This window comes from Microcebus murinus, chromosome 8 (assembly GCF_040939455.1).
Source record: "Microcebus murinus isolate Inina chromosome 8, M.murinus_Inina_mat1.0, whole genome shotgun sequence".
In the NCBI taxonomy this organism is placed as follows: domain Eukaryota; kingdom Metazoa; phylum Chordata; class Mammalia; order Primates; family Cheirogaleidae; genus Microcebus; species Microcebus murinus.
Genome location: NC_134111.1, coordinates 34,568,726 through 34,582,854, shown reverse-complemented (window position 1 = coordinate 34,582,854; position 14,129 = coordinate 34,568,726).

The following is a 14,129-nucleotide window of genomic DNA, read 5'->3' as shown; positions in this document are numbered from 1 at the left end:
TTTAGTGTGATATGTATATATGTGTGTGTGTGTGTATATATATATATATATATATCTGCATATAACCTTTTTAAGGTTTTTTTGTGCGTGTGTTTGATCATTACATATTTTTGTAAGCTCAACAGATAGGCCCTCTTAGTTGTCAACTACATGCTACATAGACACCAAGAAGCTGGTTTCCTTAGCAATGGTTACTAAGCATTTGGGAGATATTGAAATTTCATTTTATCTTATTGTAATATGTGCTGTACCTTTTTCCCCTAGAAATATGCCTGATTATTTTACAAAGTAAAATTATTTAAATAAAATTTGCTTCAAAGCAAGGCACAATGTCTAGTTTATATCTAGTTCTTTATTACTAAAAGAACCTAGACATTTGAACCAATTTCTTAAATATATTAAAATATGGATGGCTAAAGAAATGAATTTTAGAAATAGACCTTTATAAGATTCCTATAATTGCAATCTGTATATAATGATATTGTTTAGTGCTTTCAACAGGAAAATATTTTTGATAAGATTAAATAGAAAATTCAGCTTAATTCACTTAGAGTTTTTAACTATTGCTCTTTATTAATAATCTATTATATTTTAGATTTTTAACTGACCATCAATTGATGTTGCAGTCTGTCACATATTCGTATTATGTAAGGTTTTGTCACTGAGTGAGTAAAGTTCCATTTGGATTGATGTAATAGTTTAAGTATCTCTATTGTCTATCATTTTAGATTTTCTCCTAATTTATACAATTCACATTCAGACCTCAATATTACACTTTAGTTATATAATCAGTAAAAAATAAGAAAGTTGAAGTAAATATTGAAGTTAAAAAGAATCACTTTGTTCCTAAGTAAAAATGATTTGTTCTTGAAGCAGTTGGGAAGGAGGGCTGGACTAGGAAAGAAATTGATTATATCAGGAGACTGTCCTTAGCAGATCTAGGTCCTTATTAACCAAGCTGAGAATCACCCTAAGTTGCTCAGCAGAAGCTCAATCTTGGTTATCAGCGTTGCTTGCTCCTAGATTACTTGCTGTATCACACTGAGTTTTTATGTTTTTGCAATTAGATGTATAGCATTATTATTTCCCTGCACACTACAATCCCACTGGGGAAAAATGATTAGAAAGTCCTTTGTGTATCTCTTGTTTTTGCCAAGGATAAAGCCTCACAGATAACAGTGTACATGCAGAGTAATCGGCTGTTTCAATATTTAATACTGGTTTCTCGTCTGAGCTTATAAAGTTAAGGTGATTTTTCAATAAATATTAATTTCTAACATTCACATCTTCCTAGATATATTTTTAAGGTTGACTGGGCTTCTGTGTGTCCTAATTGTTCTATTTTTTTTCAGTCCAAGATTTGGTCATATGATCTGATCGTCACTTACTGATTCAAGTTCCATATGTATTAATATATAGATGAATATTACCAGCATTATATCTAATGTCGCTCAGATTCCAGATCCGTATTTCCAGTTATATTAGACACAAAGAAACCTGAATTCCACAGGCAAGATATCCATCCTTAAATTTGTTATCTCTACCTCCTTCCCTCTTTTTTTGCTTTCTCTTTCTCATTAATGTCATCATCATTTTTAAAAAATTTTGTAGTAAATATTAATGATGTTCCCCAAGATTTGTGGTTCTCTTCCCCATCTGGGCACCCAAGAGGATGCCACTTCTACATCCCCTTTAAGATTAGGCACAGCCATGTGACATGTGAGAAAAAAGCCTTTGTTGGTTTAAACTAGTGAAATTTGGTGATTGTTACTGAAACATAACTGAGTTGACTTTGACCGCTATGTAATTTCTCAACTACTACGAAACTGGATGTCATTGAATTACTCAGGATTAAGCTTAGGGGTATATAACATGAAAACTTAAAAGACAAATGACGAAAATACATTTTATCTTGATTTCTATGTCATGTAGAAGGTGTTCAGAGGGAAGCGCTCCTGGGCTGCAGTGTGGCCATGCAGTCATCAGTGATCCAGGCTCCTGCCTCCCTGCTTCTGATCACAAGAGCATCATGGGCAGCATTTGGCTTCCAGTTCACTGTACCCTAAAGTTGGTGGTGCTCTAGTGCACCCCATCCACATCTCAGCAATGGAAGGAAGAAGCGGAAGAGGGGAGTACTTCTCTTTGAATGATAATTTCTAGAAGTTGCACTTATACCTCACAGGGTCAAATTTAATCACATGGCCACATCCAGCTACGGAAACTATAAAACACAGTCTTTTAGCTAGATGGCGAAGTGCCCAGCTAAAATTCTGTCCAATGTTTTTAAGTAAAAAAGGGAGAATAAATATTGAAAGGTAACTGGCAGAGTCAGCCACAGTTATATTTGACTGGAATGTTTACCCCATGCTTCACATCATCAGATTTTATTAATCCCACTTTCAAAATATCTGTCAATTCTGACCCTTCCATTCACCCCAGTGATACTACACAAATAGTCTTAGCTAGAACTATTGCAATCACTTGATAACTGCTTTTCCTCCATCCTTTTCATCCCTTTCGCTTGAGAATTGGGACTTCTCAAAGTTCAATGCTTAATGCAGCCATGAGAGTTACTAGTCTATATAATCAATATTCTGCATAATCCTTTACTCTTTCATAGCCCCTTCTTCAGTGATCCTCCATTAACTGTAAAATGGAGTTTTACTTCCTTAGTATGAGATTCAAGACCTTCATTTATAAATTTGGTTGTAATACACGTTCACACCATCCTTTCCCACCATACTCTGTACATGCACATATAGTCATCCCTCAGTATCCGAGGGGCATTGATTCCAGGATCATATCCCCCTCCATGTCCCACAGATACCAAAATCTACAGATGCTTAAATCCTGTATATAAAATTATGCAGCATTCGCATATAACCATAACCTACACACATCCTCCCATAGACTTTAAATCATCTTTAGATTACTTGTAATACCTAATACAATGTCAATGCTATACAACTAGTTCTTATACTGTATTGTTTAGGGGATGATGACAAGAAAACTAAGTCTGTACATGTTCAGTACACGTGCAACCATCCATTTTTCCCAAATATTTTCCATCTCTGATTGATTGAATCTGTGAAGGTGGCACCCACGGATATGAAGAGCTGCATTTGAGGCATCACTCATTCTTCTTCCTCCAAGTATCGAGAGTCCTGCCTCACCTCCACTTATCATTGTGGTTCTCATCTTTCAAGCACCATTTGAAATGTTGCCTCCTCTAGGAAGACTTTCCACATCTTTTAGGACATGCAAGTTATTCTTACTTCCTCTAACAGAATATTATTTATATTTCTTTTCAGCACTTAGATTTATATTTTTGTATGTTACATCTATCCCATTGGAGCATAAGATCTTTGAATATAAGGACTATGTCTCTTTAATTTGTATATTTAAGAGTTCCATATGCATAATGGATATTGAGGAAATGATTGTTGAATTAGTATACACATGAGATCTGGTGTCATGGAGATAATACTGTAACCATGCAACAAATATTAAGATATGATTATAAATGATTCCTCATGTAGTTCTCATTTAGTATTAAACACAGTTAAGTAAGACAACATTGGCTCTAAATCAGATTCCCAACTTCTTCCTAGACCTCTCACCATTTATCTTAAATATCCTTGATGTCCTAATTGAGAGACCTAATTTGAGTAAATGAAACAATGTTGTCACATTAACTGCTTTATTTTGAATACAAAGAAGTTTGATTGCTTCCTAATCAGCTAGATTAGATCCTAATAAAATGTATTTCCCTAAAGGAACCTTGTAAGCATTGATTTTTAATTGCCTGATCTCTACATTAAATGAACAAGTGGGTTCTTCTTAGAAAACCTAGGCTCACTTAGATGATCGCCTACCTTTTTCAAAATAAGCACAGTAGTACTGATGGTAAGAGATAGAAATGCTCTCTATGTCATAGACTTGCTTGGTTATTATGAGCCAGATGGAGTATACATGCATAGAAGCGTATTGTTCTAAAAGCAACATTATTGGCCATTATTAGAATCCGGTTCATGGACTAGTGAGTTCTTTCAAAATGAACTTTGATAATTTCATTTAAAATAAAAAGATCTTAGTGCACAATCATATCTAAGGATAGTTGAGCCCTTATAATATCTCCTTTCCTTGGGCTGCGACTAAGAACTGTCCCCATTCCAGGATTCAGGGGTGGGTCCTATTTGGGCACAATTCTCTCAGTGAGATGAGGACCTGCTGTCGTACTTTTGACCTCGATAGAATATAGTTAACAAGCTAAGAAACAAATGCCAAAAGAATCCCAGATAGATGGAATAGATGCCCAATTAATCAGTGCCTGCAACCTGTCAGTACTGTGGATATTTCAGGATGTGCACAAGCAAATTCTTTTTATTGTTTAAGCCAGTTTGAGTTGGCTTCAAAACTAATGCATTATCCAAATCAGAGGCCTAGGTTTGGAAAGGATTGCCCATATCTGCAGCTGAGCCATCATCATATTTATGAAGCACTTAAAAAGGAAATCAGATGCTTTTCAAACATAATCCAACTGATAAATTCTTAAAAAGTAAATTCACCAATGGGAATAAAAAGCATTGGTTAACTCTTGGCCTCTGGGAACATCTAATGATGAACACTATTGGCCAGTTTGCATACACTTTGAAAGAAAGGCAGTGATTGGGAACAAAACATCTTGAATTTAAGAGGCCTAAGGAAGCCACCTCCTTGACTACTTGGCCATTATTGATCCAGTTTTCTAAGTTCAAAGGATCTAAACAAATTATAGCTGCAAAAGATTTATTTTTTCTTTTCTCTTCACAGCTGTTGTTTTCATACTGTTATCCCAAACTGTATATTCCAAGCACACTTAAGTATGTGTTACTTATATAATTAAGTACTTCCTCACAGTAATTTATTAAAGGCTGAAGAATTGGCATTTACTCATAAAACCATAATGTTATCAACTCTGCTATTTATCTTTCTGAGAACATTGCCTGTGTATAATACATTAAGAATAAAGCTGCAAAGAAAATGGCTTATAAATGAAAGGTCAACATAATGAAGCATATCACCTAATTACTCCATGTCAGAATAAGAAACATTTTAATTTAATTTCCATACTTTATCCCTGAATTTGAAACATTCTGAGACTCTAAAGAATAATACAAACTTCATTTGGCACCAAAGAAAATGGCAAAGATAATAAAGAAGTGATTCAAACATATAAAAGTTCAATTAATAAATTATACCCCTTGCTGAAAGAATACAGTCCAATTTAATACTGAATTTAAATATTTAGTTACTTTGTGAAAATGTTTAAGAAAACTAATTTCCATCCATCTTTGTTGGGTGCTTCTTGATCTCTCTTTATTGTTAATTTGTTTGCTCTGTGTGCATGTAAATGTACATTTTAATTATTAGTCACTGTGTTAGTTTGCTAGGGCTGTGTCTTAATCCATTCTGTGTTAGCATAAAGGAACACTTGAGGCTGGGCAATTTATAAAGAAAATAAGTTTATTTAGCTTATGGTTCTGCAAGCTATGCAAGAAGCATGGCACTGGCATCTGCTCAGCTACTGGTGAGGGCTTCAGGCTGTTCTCACTCATGATGGAAGGCAAAGGGAAACCAGCATGTGCAGAGATTACATGGCAAGAGAGGAAGGAGCAGAGGGAGGGAGGGTTTTTCCAGGCTCTTTTTAATAACCAGCTCTCTCAGGAACTAATAGAGTGAGAAATCACCTCCTGCCCAGGAAGGGCATTAATCCATTCATGAGGGATCCAGCCCCATGACCCACACACTTTCCACTAGGCCTCACCTCCCAACACAACCACACTGGGAATTAAATTCCAGCATGAGATTTGGTATAGACAAAGAAACTATATCCAAACCATAGCAGGCTGCCATAACAAAATACCACAGCCTGACTAGCTAAAACAGCAGAAATGTATTTTCTCACAGTTCTGGAGCTAGAAGTCCAAGATCAAGGTACCAACAGGGTCGGATTTCTCTTATGGCCACCCTCTCACTATTTCTTTACATAGTCTTCCCTCTTTGCATGTGCATCCCTAGTGTTTCCTCTTATAAGGACATCAGTTATGTAGGATTAGAGCCCCAACCTAATGGCATCATTTAATGTAATTACCTCTTTGAAGATCTTATCTCCAAATACATTTATATTCTGACATACTGGGTATGGAGACTTCAACATATGAATTTAGAGGAAATACAATTCAGCCCATAATAGTCACTTTACTTTTCTTGATATAAAATGTATCAATTATAAATATAGTCATACTTATGTTCACAGTCTTGTCTCAACAGTTACAACAGGGCAGGGAGCATATCCTAATGTATGTTCCTGCCATAGATAAGATGTTTGACATGGAGAATATATTTAATCAATATTTGCTCAATAAATAAATAAGCGCATAGATCATAAGATATTTAATAAATTAATATGTACATGTTCCACAGGCTTGTCAAATGCAAACTCACTGAAATTGAACTCACCCCTTACCTCTCACAAATGTCTTTCTTCACCCACTGCCCCAGCTAAAATCCTTAACCTCTCCCTTTCCTTTCCTCTTCCTCCCAGTCATTAATCTTGCAGATCCTACCTCATCAGTGCATTTTCAACCCATGCATGTGTCTTTATTCATGTCACAAAGTTTATCTCCCATATTATTGCAACACACTTGCACTAGACACCTTAACAACAAAGATCCATTCTCTATTTTGGCAGAGTCATCTCAGCTACTCTTCTCCTAAAATCCTTTAATTGCCTCCATTGCTCTCAGTATAAATCCTGACCTCCTCCTTTCTAAGGCTCCAAGTGAACTCACCCTTTCTTATCCTTTTCATGTCTCACAATTCTCCATGTCATAGCCAATGGGCAATGGCCCTGTGGTACTGAATGACGTAGAAGTCTTTAAGCCAATCACGTGCTCTGTCTCTTTTAATCATTATCATATGTTCCTTTCTTAACCTAGAACATTCTTCCCATATTTCTCTCACTTTTATCAAGATGTGACTTGAACTGTGAGGATTCAACCAAAGTGTCAACTCTTGCTTGAAGCTTTTGCTATACACACAGTCTGAGTGATTCTTCCATGATTCTGTTATCATAAATTGGCTAAAAGAAAAATCAGAAAATTAAAAATGGTTACAAACATAAAGATAATTCAGTAAAGTGGCTGGGCCCCAAATTAAAATAGCAATATCGGCTGGGTGGGGTGGCTCACACCTAGCACTCTGAGAGGCTGAGACAGGTGAATCGCTCAAGGTCAGGAGTTCGAAACCAGCCTGAGCAAGAGCGAGAGTTGTCTGTACTAAAAATAGAAAGAAATTAATTGGCCAACTAAAAATATATAGACAAAATTAGCGGGGCATGGTGGTGACCGCCTGTAGTCTCAGCTACTCGGGAGGCTGAGGCAGTATGATTGCTTGAGCCCAGGAGTTTGAGGTTGCTGTGAGCTAGGCTGACAACACGGCACTGTAGCCCGGGCAACAGAGTGAGACTCTGACTTAAGAAAAAAAATAGCAATATCAAGAATCATTAGGCTTTACATATGCAAACAAAAATCTGTTACGAGTTATAATGGAAGAAGACATTTACAATAACAATATTGTTAAAATACCTACAGTAACAGGAATCATAAAAGATCTCTGCAAAGAAAAATCTGGAAAGCTAGTGAGGAATACAAATAAAGACTTGAACAAAACAGAAATCTACGTTTGTGACTACGTAGACTCATAAAGATGCCACTTATTTGTAAATGAATCTATAAATTTTATATTTGTCCAATAAAAATACCAGTAATATTTTTTAACTGTGATAAGCAGATTCCAAAAGTCAAGCAGAAAATAAATACACGTGAATAGCCACAAAAAATTGCAGGAAAAATATGAGTAATACCTCACTTCTAACATCAGGAGACATTCCAGATGGATCATAGATTTGAATGTAAAGTTTGAAGCCATAAAAGTAATAAAAGGAGACATGCGATACTTTATTTATACAATATTTCTATGAAAATGGCCTTTTAAATTATGCCAAACTCCAGAAGCCAGTAAATAATGATAAACCAACATTTTCTGTATGTCAAATCTACTATAGTCAATGTCTCAGGTAGAAAAAGATGATGCACTCAAATTGAATGATTTGAGGAATATTGAATGAAAGGACTTTTCACAAAACCAAGTGTAGGATACAAAGAAAACACCAGCATTTGTGCATTGTCTGAGATCTGGTAATAGTAGGGCATATTATCCTTTTTAAGCCTGAAGAGGTGAGGGAAGAAACACTTACTAGACCCAGAGAGAAATGTGCGCTAAGGGCTGCCTGGCAGACCCTGCAGAAACGTAAATGCTCTCCAGGGATGGAGGGAGGAGACCAGGGTAATAAACAGCCTGCCCTCACTCTTCTCCCATCCTATAATCTCCTGCCAGTACTCCTGATTGGTAGATTTTTCCGGTATCTACTCGTCAGTCCATGGAGTTCATTTTCTTAAAGCATAAAAGCTGAAAACCACAGTAAGCAGAATTAAGAATTTAAAAGATAGGTTTATTAGATTGGACATAGCTAAAGAGGATTGTGAACTAGAACATAAGTCAGTGTAAAATACCAAGTTGAAACAGAGAAAAGGGGATGAAAGATCAGAAAAGAGTAAGAGATATATATTGTTAAAAGTTCTAAAAGAAAAATAGTCTAGAGAGTATGTGACAAAAGCTATATTTGAAGATATGCTGTCCAAGAATTTTCAAAAAATTAATGAAATATTTTGACAAATGGTGATGGGAAAACTAGATATCTGCATGCAAAAGAATGAAGTTAGAACCTTACCTTACACCACATACAAAAAATTAATTCAAAATGGATCAAAGACCTAACTGCAGGAGTTAAAACTATAAAACTTTTAGAAAAAAATCACAGAGAAAAAGCTTCATGCCATCAGATCTGGCAATGATTTTTTTGAATCTGGCATGAAAAGCACAGGCAACAAAAGAAAAAAAATAGATAAAATGGACTACATCAAAATTAAAAACTTTTGTGCATCAATATACACTATCAATAAGAATGGGAGAAAATATTTGTAAGTCATTAAGTCTGAAAAAAGGTTAATATCTAAAATATATAAAGAACTCTTACAATTCAACAACAAATAACTTGATTAAAAAATGGGTAAATAATTAGAATAGAATAAAATTTATCCAAAGAAGAAATATAAACGGCTAATAAGTATTAATAACATGAAAAGATATTCAACCTCACTAATCATTGGAAATGAAAACCAAACCACAATGAGATACCACTTCACACCCATTTGGATAGCTAATGGTAACAGATGTTGGCAAAGACGTGGAGAAGTGGGAACACTTGTGCACTGCTGGTAGGAATGTAAAATAGTGCAGCTGCTATTAAAATGGTATAGCAGTTCCTCAAAAAATTAAAAATAGAATTACCAGGTGATTGAGATATTTTTCACACTGATGTTTATAGCAGTATTCACAATAGGAAGCAACCCAAACGTCCACTGATGGATTTAAGGGTAAACAAAATTTGGTCTATACATACAATGGAATATTATTATTCAACCTTAAAAAGGAAGGAAATTCTGATACATGTGACAACATGGATGAAACTTGAAGACATAATGCTAGTAAAATAAACCAGTCACAAAAGGACAAATGCTGTATGCTTCCACTTATATGAGGTACTCAGAGTAGTCAAATTCATAAAGACAGAAAGTAGAAACATGGTTGCCATGGGCTGGACGAAGGGAGAATGGAGAGTTATTATTTAATGGGTGTGCAGTTTCATGGCTATGGGTGTAGTAATGGTTGCACAATGATGAGCATGTATTTAATGCCACTAAACTGTACACCTAAACATGGTTAAGATGGTAGATGTTCATTGTTTGAAAAATGCAATTTTGAAAAGAAGTAAATTCTCCATAAATTGGTCTATATATTCAATTTCAAGGTCTGTGGGATCTGCAGTGATATTTTTCTCTTCTTTGTTTCTGATATCATTAACTTCTATGATCTCTCTTATTTTAAAGGACACTCTAATTAGAAGTTAATCAATATTATGAATATTTTCAAAGAAAAGCCTTTTGGCTTAATTGATTTTTTCCTCTGTTTTTCCATTTTCAATTTCTTTGATGTCTGATTTTATATTTATTATTTCTTCCTGCTTTATTTGAGCTTAGTTGGCTCTTTTTACTGATTTATTTTTGATGGAAGCTAGTATATTGATTTTGGTACTGTGTTTTCTTCTAATATAAGATTTTAATTCCATAGTTTTCTTCTAAGAACTACTATTAGCTACAAACACAGTTTTGATATATTATATTTTTATGTTGTTCAAAATATGTTTTCATTTTTCTGGATGTTCCTTTTTGATACATGGATGCTGTAGAAGTATGATACTTAATTTCCAAATATTTATAGATTTTCCAGATGTCTTTCTGTTATTGATTCCATTTTAATTCTGTTATGGTCTAAGAACATAGTTTGTATGACTTCTATTCTTTCAAATGTATTAAGATTTATTTTTTGGCCTAGTATATGATTTATCTTGCTATATGTTCCATATACAATTTAAAATAAAATATATTCTGTTTTTCTAGGTGTTCTCTAAATAACTATTAGGTATAGTTGGGTTATAGTGTTGTTCAGATATTCTCTATCTTACTGACTTTCTATTTGTTCAACCAATTGCTGAGAGAAGAATGGTGAAGTCTCCAACTATAATTGTCTATTTCTCCTTTCAGCTTCTTTAGTTTGTGCTCCATGTATTTTGAAGCTCTGTTGTTACATACATTAAGCTTGTTCTGCCCTCTTCATTATTATTCTGTAGACTTCCTTATTACATAATGATCTTCTTCATCCCTAATAATATTTTTCTGTTCTGAAGTCTACTTTGTCTGATGTTAATATTCTTCACCTTTCAATTGCATAGTGTCCTAGTCAGCTTGGGCTGCTATAATAAAATACCTTACGCTGTGTGGCTTAAACAATAGACATTTTATTTCTCACAGTCCTGGAAGCTGGGAAGTCCAAACTCAGGAGGGCAGTGTGGTTGAATTCTGGTGAGGGCTCTCTTAACGACTTGTAGGTTGCTACCTTCTTTCTCACATGACAGAGAGAGGAAGCCCTGTTGTCTTCCTTTTATTTTAAGGGAACTGATTTCATCCTGATGGTTCCACACTCATGACCTCAGCTAAACCTGATCACCTACCCAAGGCCCCACTTCCTTATACCATCACATTGGAGATTAGGATTTCAATATATGAATTTTGGCAGGACACAAACATTTAGTTCATAGCAAATAATATGGTACACATATCTCCATTATCTTACTTTTGACCTATATATGTCCTTACATTTATAGTAGACATCTTATGATTTGGTCTTGGTTTTCTAATCCTATTTGACAATCTCTGTGTTTTCAATGGTGTGTTTAGACTCTTTGCATTCATGTAATTATTGATATAGTTGCAATAAAATCTATCATCTTGGTGTTTTATGTTTATTTCATCTGTTCTTAGTTTCTCTTTTATTCTTCAGCCTTCTCTTATACTAATTGAGATTTTTTAGTGATTTCGTTTTATCTCTTTAATTAACTTATTATTTATATCTTTAAAAATACTTTTAGCAGTTGCCCTAAGATTTACAAATCATATTAGTTTCCTATTAGTTTCCTCTATTAGTTTCCTCTATTAGTTTCCTATTCCCATCACAAATTTATTGTGTGTCAAACATCCAAAATTGGTCTCAGTGGGTTAAAGTCAAAGGGTTGACAAGGCTAGTTCTTTCTGGAAGTTCTAAGGGAAAAATTTCTTTCCTTACCTTTTTCAGCTTCTAAAGATCACCAGCATTCTTTGACTCATGGCCCCTTTCTCCATCTTTGACACTAGTGAGATAGTATTTTCCAATCTCCCTCTTTTTCTCCCTTTTATCTCTCTCTGTCTCTCTGTTTCTTACAAATACACACACTCCTCTACTTCCATCATCACATATTTTTTCTGACTCTAATGTTTCTGACTCCCTTATATAAGAATACTTTTTATTACACTGGATCCATCCATATAACAGGATAACCTAACTATTTATTAACCACATCTGCAAAGTTCCCATTATCATATAAGATAATATATTCATAAATCCAGGGATCAGTATATGACACCTAAGGGACCATCATTCTGTTTAACACAACATCTTTAGTTAATTTCAGTCTACCTTCAAATAATATACTGTTTCACATATGGTGTAATGATCAAGTGGTAGTATATTTCCCAAATCCTTCCCTCCCATTCTTTGTGCTATTGTTGTCATACCCTTCACTTTTACATATGCTATAAACACTCAATGTACCACTATGATTTTACTTTAGATAGCCAGTTATCTTTTAGATAAACTTAAAATGACAAAATGAATAAATTTTATTTTACTTTTACTTATTTCACATTTAGTATTCATCATTTATTTATGTAGATTCAGTCTCTCTTTAACACATTCCTTCTGCCTAAACATTGAACATTTCTTACAGACTAGGTCTGATGACAATGAATTTCCTTGGTTTTTTGTTTGCTTCAGAAAATATTTCTTCTTTAATTTTGAGAATTATGTTCACCTGGTATAGAATTCTGGTTTGAAAGGGGTTTTGTTTTTCAGCACTTTAAAGATACCCCTGCTTACTGGCTTGCATGGTTTCTGAAGAGAAGTTTGCCACAATTCTTATCTTTGTTCCTCTGTAAATAATGCTATTTTTTTCTGTGGATACCTTTATGATTTTCTCTGTCCTTTGTTTTTAGCAGTGTGGTTGATTCAAGTTGCGTATATCTAGTGTGTTGGTATGGATCCTGTTTCATGTTCTCTGAGATTCTGGATCTGTGGTTTGATGTCTGTCATTAATTTTGGAACATTTTTGTCCATTACTTCCTCAAATGAACATTTCTTTTGCCCATTTTTTTCCTTGTCTCCTTCTGGGATTCCAAGTACACATGTATTAGAATGTTTAATATTGTCCCACAGCTCTTGAATGTTCTATTTCTCCTTCTCTGCCCACTGCCCTCTTCTCTCTCTCTCTCTCTCTTTTTTGTTTCAGTTTGGATAATTTCTATTGCCCTGCCTTCAAGTTCACTGATTCTTTCTCTCACTGTGCTGAACCTATGATGAGTTTTTTTTGAAAGAATTCTTCATCTCTGTTATGATTTTTTCATTTCTAGCATTTTAATTTGACTCATTTTTATAGTTTCTACCTTTTTGCTAAAATTACCCATATAATCTTGCATGTTTCCACCTTCTCTATTAGCATCTTTAGCATATGGATTATAGTTATTTTCAATTCCCTGTCAGATATTTCTAACATCTGTGTCAGATCTGAGTTTGATTCTAATGATTGCTTGTCTGATCTTATTATGTTATTTCCTGCTTTCTCATACGTGAAATAACTTTTTGCTGAAAGCTGGATTTCAGGGTCCTATTGTGTCCAGCTCCAGTTAGTGCTCATGTCTCTCCTCTCTCTGCAGGCACTGTCTCTCTTTATATTTTGAGCCGATTGTCCTGCATCCAATGGGTTTGAAAACAAAGTTGTAAATTTGAAGTTAGTCTGGCTCTTTTTCATTGTTTGATTCTTCAAAGTTTAAAATAAAAAGATCCTCACTGTTACTAGCTTTCATGAAATATAAATTAAAATGATCATTTCACACCCATCACTATGACAAAAATTAAAAGATGTTGCCTAGGAATTAACAAGAGCTTTATTCACTGCAAATGGGACTAGGATTTAATACAATCACTCTGGAGAGCAATTGGCTATATTCATTAAAGTTGCAAAAGCGTATACCCCTTGATCTAGCAGTTCCAGTCCTAGATAAACTTGAGTATTTCTTGTGCATATGCATAACGATGTATGTATCATTTTGTAAAAAAAAAATCATGTCAAATGATGAAAAATGATTGATAATGACTATAAATAAGGAAACAGAGAAATCAGGAGTGGTTTTCTTCATATAATGGAATACTATACACAAGTTAAAATGAATGAACTAATTTACATGCATTAAAACAAATAAATCTCAAAAATAAAGTTCAGTGAAATTAGCAGTTTGTATAAAGAATGCATACTACAC